This window comes from Elaeis guineensis, chromosome 6 (assembly GCF_000442705.2).
Source record: "Elaeis guineensis isolate ETL-2024a chromosome 6, EG11, whole genome shotgun sequence".
NCBI classification, from domain to species: Eukaryota; Viridiplantae; Streptophyta; class Magnoliopsida; order Arecales; family Arecaceae; genus Elaeis; species Elaeis guineensis.
In genome coordinates this window covers 4,341,636-4,351,110 of record NC_025998.2, presented here as the reverse complement: position 1 = coordinate 4,351,110, position 9,475 = coordinate 4,341,636, and the positions used below count along the sequence as shown (strand labels likewise).

Here is a 9,475-nt window from a genome sequence, read left to right as displayed (position 1 = left end):
AAAGACTACATGGCAGACAAAGAAGTATAACTCTTCAAATGATATAAACTGTCTGGCTCTTTTATTATTCAAGACAACATGACTGAATAGGCTGTTTCTTTCTTTTTTTATCCATGGTAAGGGAATTGGATCAGTAGAATAAGATACCTGGATCAACTCCATCTGTGTTGGGAGAATCATATGGAGCCAACACAGTCACATTTCTTACTACCACATTGCTGCAAAGATGGAAAAAACATGATATTTAGAAGTTAGAGGGCTGAACCCTCTTTTCCAGATTATTGTTTTAAAACAGTGCAAACAAACTATATTGTGTAGACATGAAAAAGGATGCAGAGCGACTTATGAGCGGCCACACCAGAAGCCTAGCATAGAGAATGCCATATTAATATCCAATGTTTGGTCGGATCAATTATAATTTACAAATAATGTCGTTGGGCTTACATCTACACACTTCCAGATGAAACGTTCTCATTGAAACTTCCACACAAGCTAGCTTAGAATGTCTCTAGCATTCTCATTATAACTTAAAGGCAAATAAATCAAAGTTGAGGAAAGTTTATTTAGCATGTGTCAAACCAAAATCAAGCTTCCTTTAGAGACACCGCATTGCCCCTTCGTTCCACCTTTTTTTTCTCTCCGTAATTAAATCTAGAAACTTTACTAATCAAAAGAACGAAAAAGAAATCAAAAAATATTGTGGTTAACACCTAAGCTTTAGCCAATAAGGAAGATACAATGCAAAGAGCAAAATATCACATAAAAAGGGAACTATCAAGAATTACCGATCAAGCATCACAAAAAACTATAAGAAACGAAGAATTTCAAAAATAAATGTAGTTTCACAATAATTTGGAATTGTGAAAAGTACAGGAATATATAATAGTTCTGACAAGGTTATAATGTCATTTTCATTAAGCCAAAAATGCAACATTGTTAATAGTGGCAATATATAAGGATTTGAAGGGTTCAATATTATTTCGGATAAATTTTTCATGATTTTGATACTGCAAACAAAAGTGGTATGATATCAAGGATTTTCCATGACATTCTTTATTGAAAGAAGGCACTAAATTTTGCTATTTAATAGATTATAAGATAATATGGTGCCTTGATTGGGGAAATAAAATACAGTGAAAAGTTGAATGTGTAATGTTCACCTGCAATAAACAGGGTGGATGTTCCAAAATGGAGTTGGAGAAGACCAGATTAGAAATAATGATATCTCTAGAGTACATGAGCTCCAAGATATGTGGTCTTGTGAAAGGTAGGGTTCTTCGCCTCCACATATTCCACCAGACCTCACCTTGGCCATCAATTGTTCCATTCTCACCTGTGAACAACAAATGTTACAAAAAAAAAAAAAGCACAGTGAATTATTTAAAAGAAGACCTATATTCATTAATTCAGAGGATTATATTAGTATGAAATAAATTAAGGAACAAAATAGATAAATACATACATCCATGCGCGCAAAATACATATGCACTACATACATACCAGAGGTTTTACATCACATAGTAATTATATGTGCACAGAACAACGCATTCAAATTCATGATCAGGTTACAAGTATAGACAGGACCATCATTTAGTAAAGAAAATTATTATGTAGAGAACATAAACGCAATGCAGTAAAAGTAAGAATAAAAGTATGAGTTCCAGTTAACTTGGGTAGTTAATTTCTAGCCTACTCAGAAAAGCTTGCCATTGTGACAACTATCTTCAGATTAAATAATAATAATAATAATAATAATAATATAATAATAATAAATAATATAATAATAATATAATAATAATAATAATAAACAGAATAGCATTTGCTTCTATTTTGTCATCTTTTTGAAGTCAGATTCTTTAGGCTTTCCCAAAGTTGAGGCACTCCTAGCATGTAAGACAAAGTCAAAAAAAGCTTTTTTGCTTCACCTATCAGCCAATAAGGTTGTTGATGCTTTCCTCGATCGAGCTTGAATGCTTGATCCACCCACAAATTCTAGAGAACATCTGAACTTTCAAGAAGAGAGATTGCTCTGGCTTCATAACCATAAATTCTTCAATAATATTCGTCTGAAAACATGGAAGTGGTGCAAATGTAACAGTCCTCTCCCACCTATTGTGCTTAAGCAGATTGGCATCTTTCAGAATCTCTTATTTACTTGGCCACCAAAGGTGGACATTAAAATTAAAATACTAGCGCTGCAGCACCCCACATTACAGGATTTCTTATAAAGTTTGAACATCTCACACAAGTGATAGTATTGCTCATATCTTTAGATTTCCAGGTTTTCAAATGTTGTCCAGGCTAGCTGTACGTCTCTGTTACAGATAATGCATGCTTCTTTTCTTTTCTTCTTGATTTTGTGTTTTATTTGCAGAGCATCCTGATATAGTAGCTGTGTCAAATCAATAAACCATGCAGTGTTAAATATATTTATAGACATATAAATGATTCAGTTGCTGATAACACTTGTTTTAAAATGAACAGGATAGTAGAAGGAGGGGCAGAAGGAGTGATTCAAACTTGACAAAATCAGAATGATCCTTTTCACACCATCCAATCATTCGACACAAACCAGATCAGTATATGTCAAAGGCTTAGAACGCTAAAAATTATCTAAGTCTTTCCATGATAATGTTAAGAAATGGATTTTGACATGTTATTTCTGACCTTTAAATTAACTAAATAATTCTTCAGAGCAGAAAGCAACAAAGCGGTGCAAGTATTGTTGCAAAAGCAGCAACGGAAAAAAGATGCACCTGTTATTATCACATCTTGAATCCCGTTCCCATGAATTAGACTCATATATCTGCCACCCGGTAGCTCGCGACCTCTCCCATATGATGGCAGAGGATCAATCAAAGGCCAGCTTGATGTATCCTGCACCATCCAATAGAAGGAAACAAATGGAAATTGCTTAAAAGTTTACAACCAAAACTTATACACTCATCACCCATCTATCTGGCCCAAAACACCAAGATTCGGAATAAGATCTTAGAGTAGATGAATGCCAGGAAGAAGAAGGCGAAACCTTCTCCATGATTGCCTATGTTCATCGCGAATACGTACGTCCGAAGAGCGCACAGAAAAGAAACAGTGAGCTGAGCCTACTGGCCAGGCAGTGTACTTATATTTTATTGGTATCAGGATTAGGTGAAAAGAAGGATCTCTTTTTTCCTTTTCTTTCTTTCTTCTTCTTGGGGTGGGAGTAATAAAAAAAAGGATCTTTTTATCAAAACACAAAACGTAGAGGGAGATATAGATTAAACCTGGGTGGACTTGATGACGGCGCCCTTGGCGAGGAAGAGGGTCATGTGGCTGGTGAGATTGAAGGGCCCCGTGAGCCGACCCCCGGCGGGACGTAGAGGAGGGTGCCATTTGGCCGCCCGTCGCCGCTCTATCTCCGCCACGGCCCTCTGGAACGCCGCCGTATTGAGAGTCCGGCCATCCGCCACCCGCCGAAATCGGCCACCGATACCGCCGAACCCCGACTCTTCATGGGAACTATCCCGAGCACGTCTCCTCCCCCTCCGCTGCCACCGCCCGCGAGTCCCATTCCACCAAGAGAAGGACCGCCGCTATCAGTACAAGCGACACCGCTGGCCGTGACGCCATCCTAAGAAAGAAAAAGCAGGAAAAGTTGGGGTTTTGTCGACAGAAGCGAAGAAGCGATTCCACTACGAAACTCCGAACAGAAAAGTTCCAAATAAGCTTTTTAATAAGAATGGTTTTCTACATGGATTTGATTGGAAAAGAGGTATGCTGTCGGTATCAGCGATTCAGAACGAAACACCACAGAGAAAACTCCAAGAAAAGATTTTTTGGGAAAAAAAAATGTTTAATTTGGAATTGAGCTTTTAATGGAGAAAATTGGTTTTCTTCTATGGACGTGAGCCTTTGATGAGGAAAAAATGGATTTTTTATATGGATTTGATTAGATACAGATAATTAGGAGCAATGGAAGTGTCCTTGATCCAACAAAGAAGCAGTCTAAAGAAATGGATTATTTGAGAAGAAGAAGGAACCAAAGGGGAAAGAAATTTAGAAGAGGAGGGAGTGATGGAGAGAGTTCGTACCGCTTAAGAGACCTGGAAACAGGGGAAGGAAAGGAGAGGTTTGTCGGAGAGTGGTCGCCGAGAAGCCTCAAACTGTGAGTTTTTTAATGGCCTCAGGTGAAACAAAAGATCTCGGCCGAGCAGCGGACGTAGAAAGAGGTGAGGAATGTCCAGGCGGCAGCGCTCGGGTCTTGTTGTCTTGTGTAGTAATTGAACTTTGCAAATGAGACGGCTGAGAAGTGGAAAGAATCTCAAGCGTATCTATGTTTCTATCTACATTTTTTTTGATATAGATACATTAATATTCATCTTCATTGGAACGATAAGCGTAGAAACTGGATATTAAATATGTTTATATCTATGGCACCCAAGGAGCTGGGTATTCAAGGAAACACTAGAGTTTATCTGGACGACCTGGTGCTCTACTCTGTTCATTGGCAAGAAGTGATTCATTATGCTGGCTGATGTATATCTATATCTTGTTGGGGAACAAATGATAGTCTTTCATTCTATGGGGTACAAAAGTGATATGTGTGATAAAATGAGAAAAGGGTGAATGTTTCATGGACAATTTATAGGCCCAGAATGGAATGGAAAAATTTCGCACAGAAGGAAAAAATTGAGTGGTATTTTTAAAAACAGAGAGGGGAGAGTTGTGAGGAAATCTCTAACTTACTTTTTGGTTTTTCTTATGCAGGTTGGATGGAGTCTATTAACACATCATGCTTAACCTCTTTATCTTTCTAAGATCAATGCTAATCTACAATCTTGCGCTGCTGGTTTGTTGGTCATAGCAGGTTTTTGTTTCTATACAATTAACTTAACTTGGGGAATATTCAAAGCATCATTGTAGTATATACAACCAAGATTCCTCCACAGAGTTTATATAAATTGGAAATCAAGAGGACCGGGACACAGATTATGCATGCAACATGTTTTCTTATTGTTGGGGAATACCCGCTGCCCGACCGACTGCCGGGAGGCCCGACCGACCAGAGGGCCCGACCGACTGCCGTAGGGCCCGACATACTGCCGGGAGGCCCGACCGACCGGAGGGTCCGACCGACCGGACGGCCCGACCGCCTAGCGGCCTGACCGCCTCCGTTGGACGACTCCGACTGGCCGATGGCCGACCGATCGTCGGTCGGGGCGACCGACTGACGGGAGCCATCAGCGGCTAACCGCCGGCCGTCCAACGGCCCGTGCCGACCGGGGTATGTCGGGCTGTCCATCCCGACCGACCGAACCCCGAGGTTCGATGGCCGACTTACATGATGCTCGCCGACCAATGGAGGGACCCGACACCACTTATCTGGCTACCGACTTTGGGTCGGTCGGCTCCTCCAACCGCCGTACAGCCGCCAGACGTTGTCAGCTCTGACACGGACATGCGCCAGTTACCTAGGGGCATTGTCCCGCCGAGAGCCGGGTCGACCCTGGTGATTAGACGGCTACACGGCGACATGACGTTTTCACGGCGGCTCTGACAGTCCACAGTGAGTTGACAGTTTCTCACTTGTCCGCGCCATTAATGACGGCGCCATACCTAGCTCCACTATATATACCAGGGAAGGCAACAGTGCAAGGGATCGATCCGCCCGTCCCCCCCACATACGCAGGCTCGCTCCTCCCCCTCACTCTCTCTTTCTCAGAGCTCTCTGTCTGCATTTCACTGTTGCCCAGTCACCTCTCTGACTTGACCGTCGGAGGGTCCCCGCCGGAGCCACCTCCGGTCAGTGTGGACTTCTTTTTTGCAGCGCTCGTTCCCGGCGACCAGGCGACGAGGGGATTGGCCGCAACAGATTGGCGCGCCAGGAAGGGGACAGCATGACAAAGACAAGAGCTCAACGATCGAGAGTCACTGGGTCGGCGAGGCGCTCTTCCCGCCGGGAAGAGGCCTCCCCGCCCCACCGGCGGCGGAGCCTAGCTCTCCGCGCCCTGCAGTGACCACGGAGGCCCAGATTGCGGCCATCGTACGGCAGATGACCGTACTGACCGACGCAGTCAAAAGCCTCCAGCAACAACGGCGGCCCGACCTATGCCTTCCAGGAGCAGCCGCCGACGGCCGCGCCGACCCCTGTCGCCTCCATGCGAGCGCTCCCAACAGCGCTCCACGGAGAGGAGGAGGGACGACCACGGCGCGACGACCGACGGTCCCAGCGGCCCTCTCCTTCCCCGTTGGAACGGGCAAGGAAGGAGAAGCGGCCGCGCACACCGTCGGCCTCTCTCTCAGAATCTTCCGGAGGCTCCACCCCTGGGGTCTCCCAGCATCGACGAGCGGACGACTACGAGCGACGGTTCGAGGAAATCGACCGCCGACTCGCCCAACTGCAGATGGACGGTCAGAGGTCTTCGAACGACGTCGACTTCCAGACCGCCCAACCTCTCTCCCGACTGGTCCTCGACGAGCCGATTCCCAGTCGGTTCAAATGCCGCACGTGAGCCATACGACGGCTCCACCGACCCGGTCGACCACCTCGAGAGCTACAAAGCTCTCATGACGATTCAAGGGGCAACCGACGCTCTTTTCTGCATCGGCTTCCCCCTACGCTCCGCAGGCTGCCAGGGCTTGGTACTCCGGTCTTCGATCGGGCAGTATCCATTCCTTTGCGCAGCTCGAGCACTCGTTCGTGGCCCATTTCAGCACCAGCCGAAAGCCGCCGCGAACGTCGGACAGCCTTTTCTCCCTCAAGCAGGGGAAAAACGAGACGCTCCGACACTTCGTGGCGCGATTCAACGCGGCCACGCTCGAGGTCCGGGACCTCAACGAAGACATGGCAGTTCAGCCATGAAGCGGGGCCTGAGGTCGTCCCGATTTACTTATTCTCTGGACAAGACCCTCCCCCGAACATACGGAGCTACTGGAGCGCGCATACAAGTATATGCGCGCGGACGAAGGAGCGTCCGACCGACGCTTGGCGAGCCCAGGGTCCGAAGGAGAAGCGGAGAAAAGGTCGGGAGCCCGCCGAACCAAGCAGGCCCCCGACCAATAGTCGGCTTTCTCCACCCCGACAGATCCAAAAATCCCCCGCGACAGACCCCGAGGCCGGTGCGTCCCAGGTATGACTCCTACACTCCTCTCTCCCTCCCCGTGCGCAGATCTGATGGAGATCGAGGGGGAAGAATACCTGCGACGGCCTCCGCCTCTGAAGGCAAAGGGCCTCGACCATCGGAAGTACTGCAGTTCCATCGGAGCCACGGCCACGACACCGAGCGGTGCATCCAGTTGAAGGATGAGATCGAAAATCTCATCCGCCGGGGGTATCTCGGCAAATTCCGGAGGGGTCCGCCGACCCAACCGATTGCCGATCGACGCCCCCAGCCGACTGAAGAGGCGCCGACTAACCAGCCGACGGCCGGAGTCATCAACATGATCTCCAAGCGGCTGGGACCGGGACGTCTACAGGAGGGAGCCGACGAAAAAGCGCGACCGGACGACGTAATCACCTTCACAGAAAACGACGTTCGGGGCATCCAGACTCCCCACGACGATGCTGTTGTTGTGTCGGCGACAATAGCCAATTATGATGTAAAACGAATTTTTGTTGATAATGGAAGTTCGACAAATGTTTTGTTTTACTCGACCTTCTCCCGAATGCGACTGTCAACTGACCGACTTAGGAGGATCCCTGTGCCCCTGATCGGCTTTGCCGGAGACACCGTCACGACAGAGGGAGAAATACCCTGCCCGTGACGGTCGGCACCGAACCACGGCAAAGTACGGTCTCCCTCACTTTCGCGGTCGCCCAAGTTCCTTCGGCCTACAACGCCATACTCGGGCGACCCGGATTGAATGCCCTCAGGGCGATCGTCTCGACGTACCATCTCCTTGTTCGATTCCCGACCAAAAATGGAGTCGGGGAGATGCGCGGAGATCAACAGCTCGCTCGCGATGCTTCCAAATCTCCGCTCAAAGCGACGGGACGAAGGATCCTCTGACAATCGACAAACTGGACAAAGGGAGGAGGAAGAGCGGGGTTTGCCCGCCGAGCAGCTCGAGGCATCCCGATTGGAGAAAATCCGACAGGAAAGTTTGGGTCGGGTCTCAATTGCCCGACACCGAACGTCACCGACTGGCGGAGCTGCTGACGGCCAAGCCGACATATTCGCTGGTCGGCAGCAGATATGTCGGGCATCCCTCCAGAAATAATTACTCACCGACTCAACATCGACCGACAATGAAGCCGGTGAGGCAGAAGAAAAGGTCCTTCGCCCCAGAAAGGCAGAAGGCCATCGACGAAGAAGTGGACAAGCTGCTCGAAGCAGGCTTCATCCGAGAATCCACGTATCCCGATTGGCTCGCCAATGTTGTCATGGTCAAGAAAGCCAACGGGAAGTGGAGGATCTGCATCGACTATACCGACCTCAATCGAGCCTGCCCGAAGGATAGCTTCCCACTTCCGAAGATGACCAGCTGGTGGATGCGACGTCCGGATTTTGACTGCTCAGCTTCATGGACGCCTTCGCGGGTACAACCAGATCCGGATGGCGCCTGAAGACGAGGAGCACACCGCGTTCGTGACTCCCAAGGGCCTCTACTGTTATCGGGTGATGCCCTTCGGATTAAAGAATGCCGGCGCCACCTACCAGCGACTCGTCAATAAGGTCTTCAAAGACCAGATCGGGCGTAACATGGAGGTGTACGTGGATGACATGCTGGTAAAGAGCACGCAGATCCCGGACCATGTTCAGGATCTCGAGGAGACCTTCCGCACCCTTCGACGACACCGAATGAAGCTCAACCCGACCAAATGCGCTTTCGGGGTGACCTCAGGGAAGTTCCTCGGATTCCTCATTTCTCAGAGAGGGATCGAGGCCAACCCTGAGAAGATAAAGGCAATCCTCGACATGCGTCATCCGAACACCAAGAAGGAGGTCCAACAGCTGAACGGAAGAATCGTCGCTCTTAGCCGATTCATTTCCCGATCGGCTGAAAGGTGCCTCCCGTTCTTCAAGACTCTGCGTCAGGCGAACGGTTTTTCTTGGTCGGATGAGTGCGAACAGGCCTTCGAAGACCTGAAAAGGTACTTGGCTTCCCCACCGCTGCTCGTAAAGCCGCAAGTCGGGGAGACCTTGTATCTCTATTGGCCACATCTTCCGAGGCGATCAGTTCGGTGCTTGTTCGGGAAAACGAGTGCCGAACTCATCAGCCCATCTACTACACCAGCAAAGTGCTCCACGGCGCCGAAGCCAGATACTCGGAGACGGAAAAGATGGTTTTCGCCCTGACCGTCTCCGTGCAACGGCTCCGACCATACTTCCAGGCCCACGCCATTGTGGTACTCACCGACCGCCCCTGAGGGCCATACTGCGCCGACCCGACACATCCGGACGACTCGCTAAGTGGGCGATGAAGCTTAGCGAGTTCGACATTCAGTACCGACCAAGGCCTGCCTTGAAGGCTCAGGTCTTGGCCGACTTCA

The 9,475-nt window shown here is 48.3% G+C and overlaps 1 pseudogene; it reads right to left on the bottom strand.

The window, feature by feature from the left end:
- Positions 1–4,262, bottom strand: part of LOC140858651 (probable polygalacturonase) — a 12,171-nt pseudogene extending 7,909 nt beyond the window's left edge.
- Between the last annotated feature and the right edge of the window lie 5,213 nt (positions 4,263–9,475).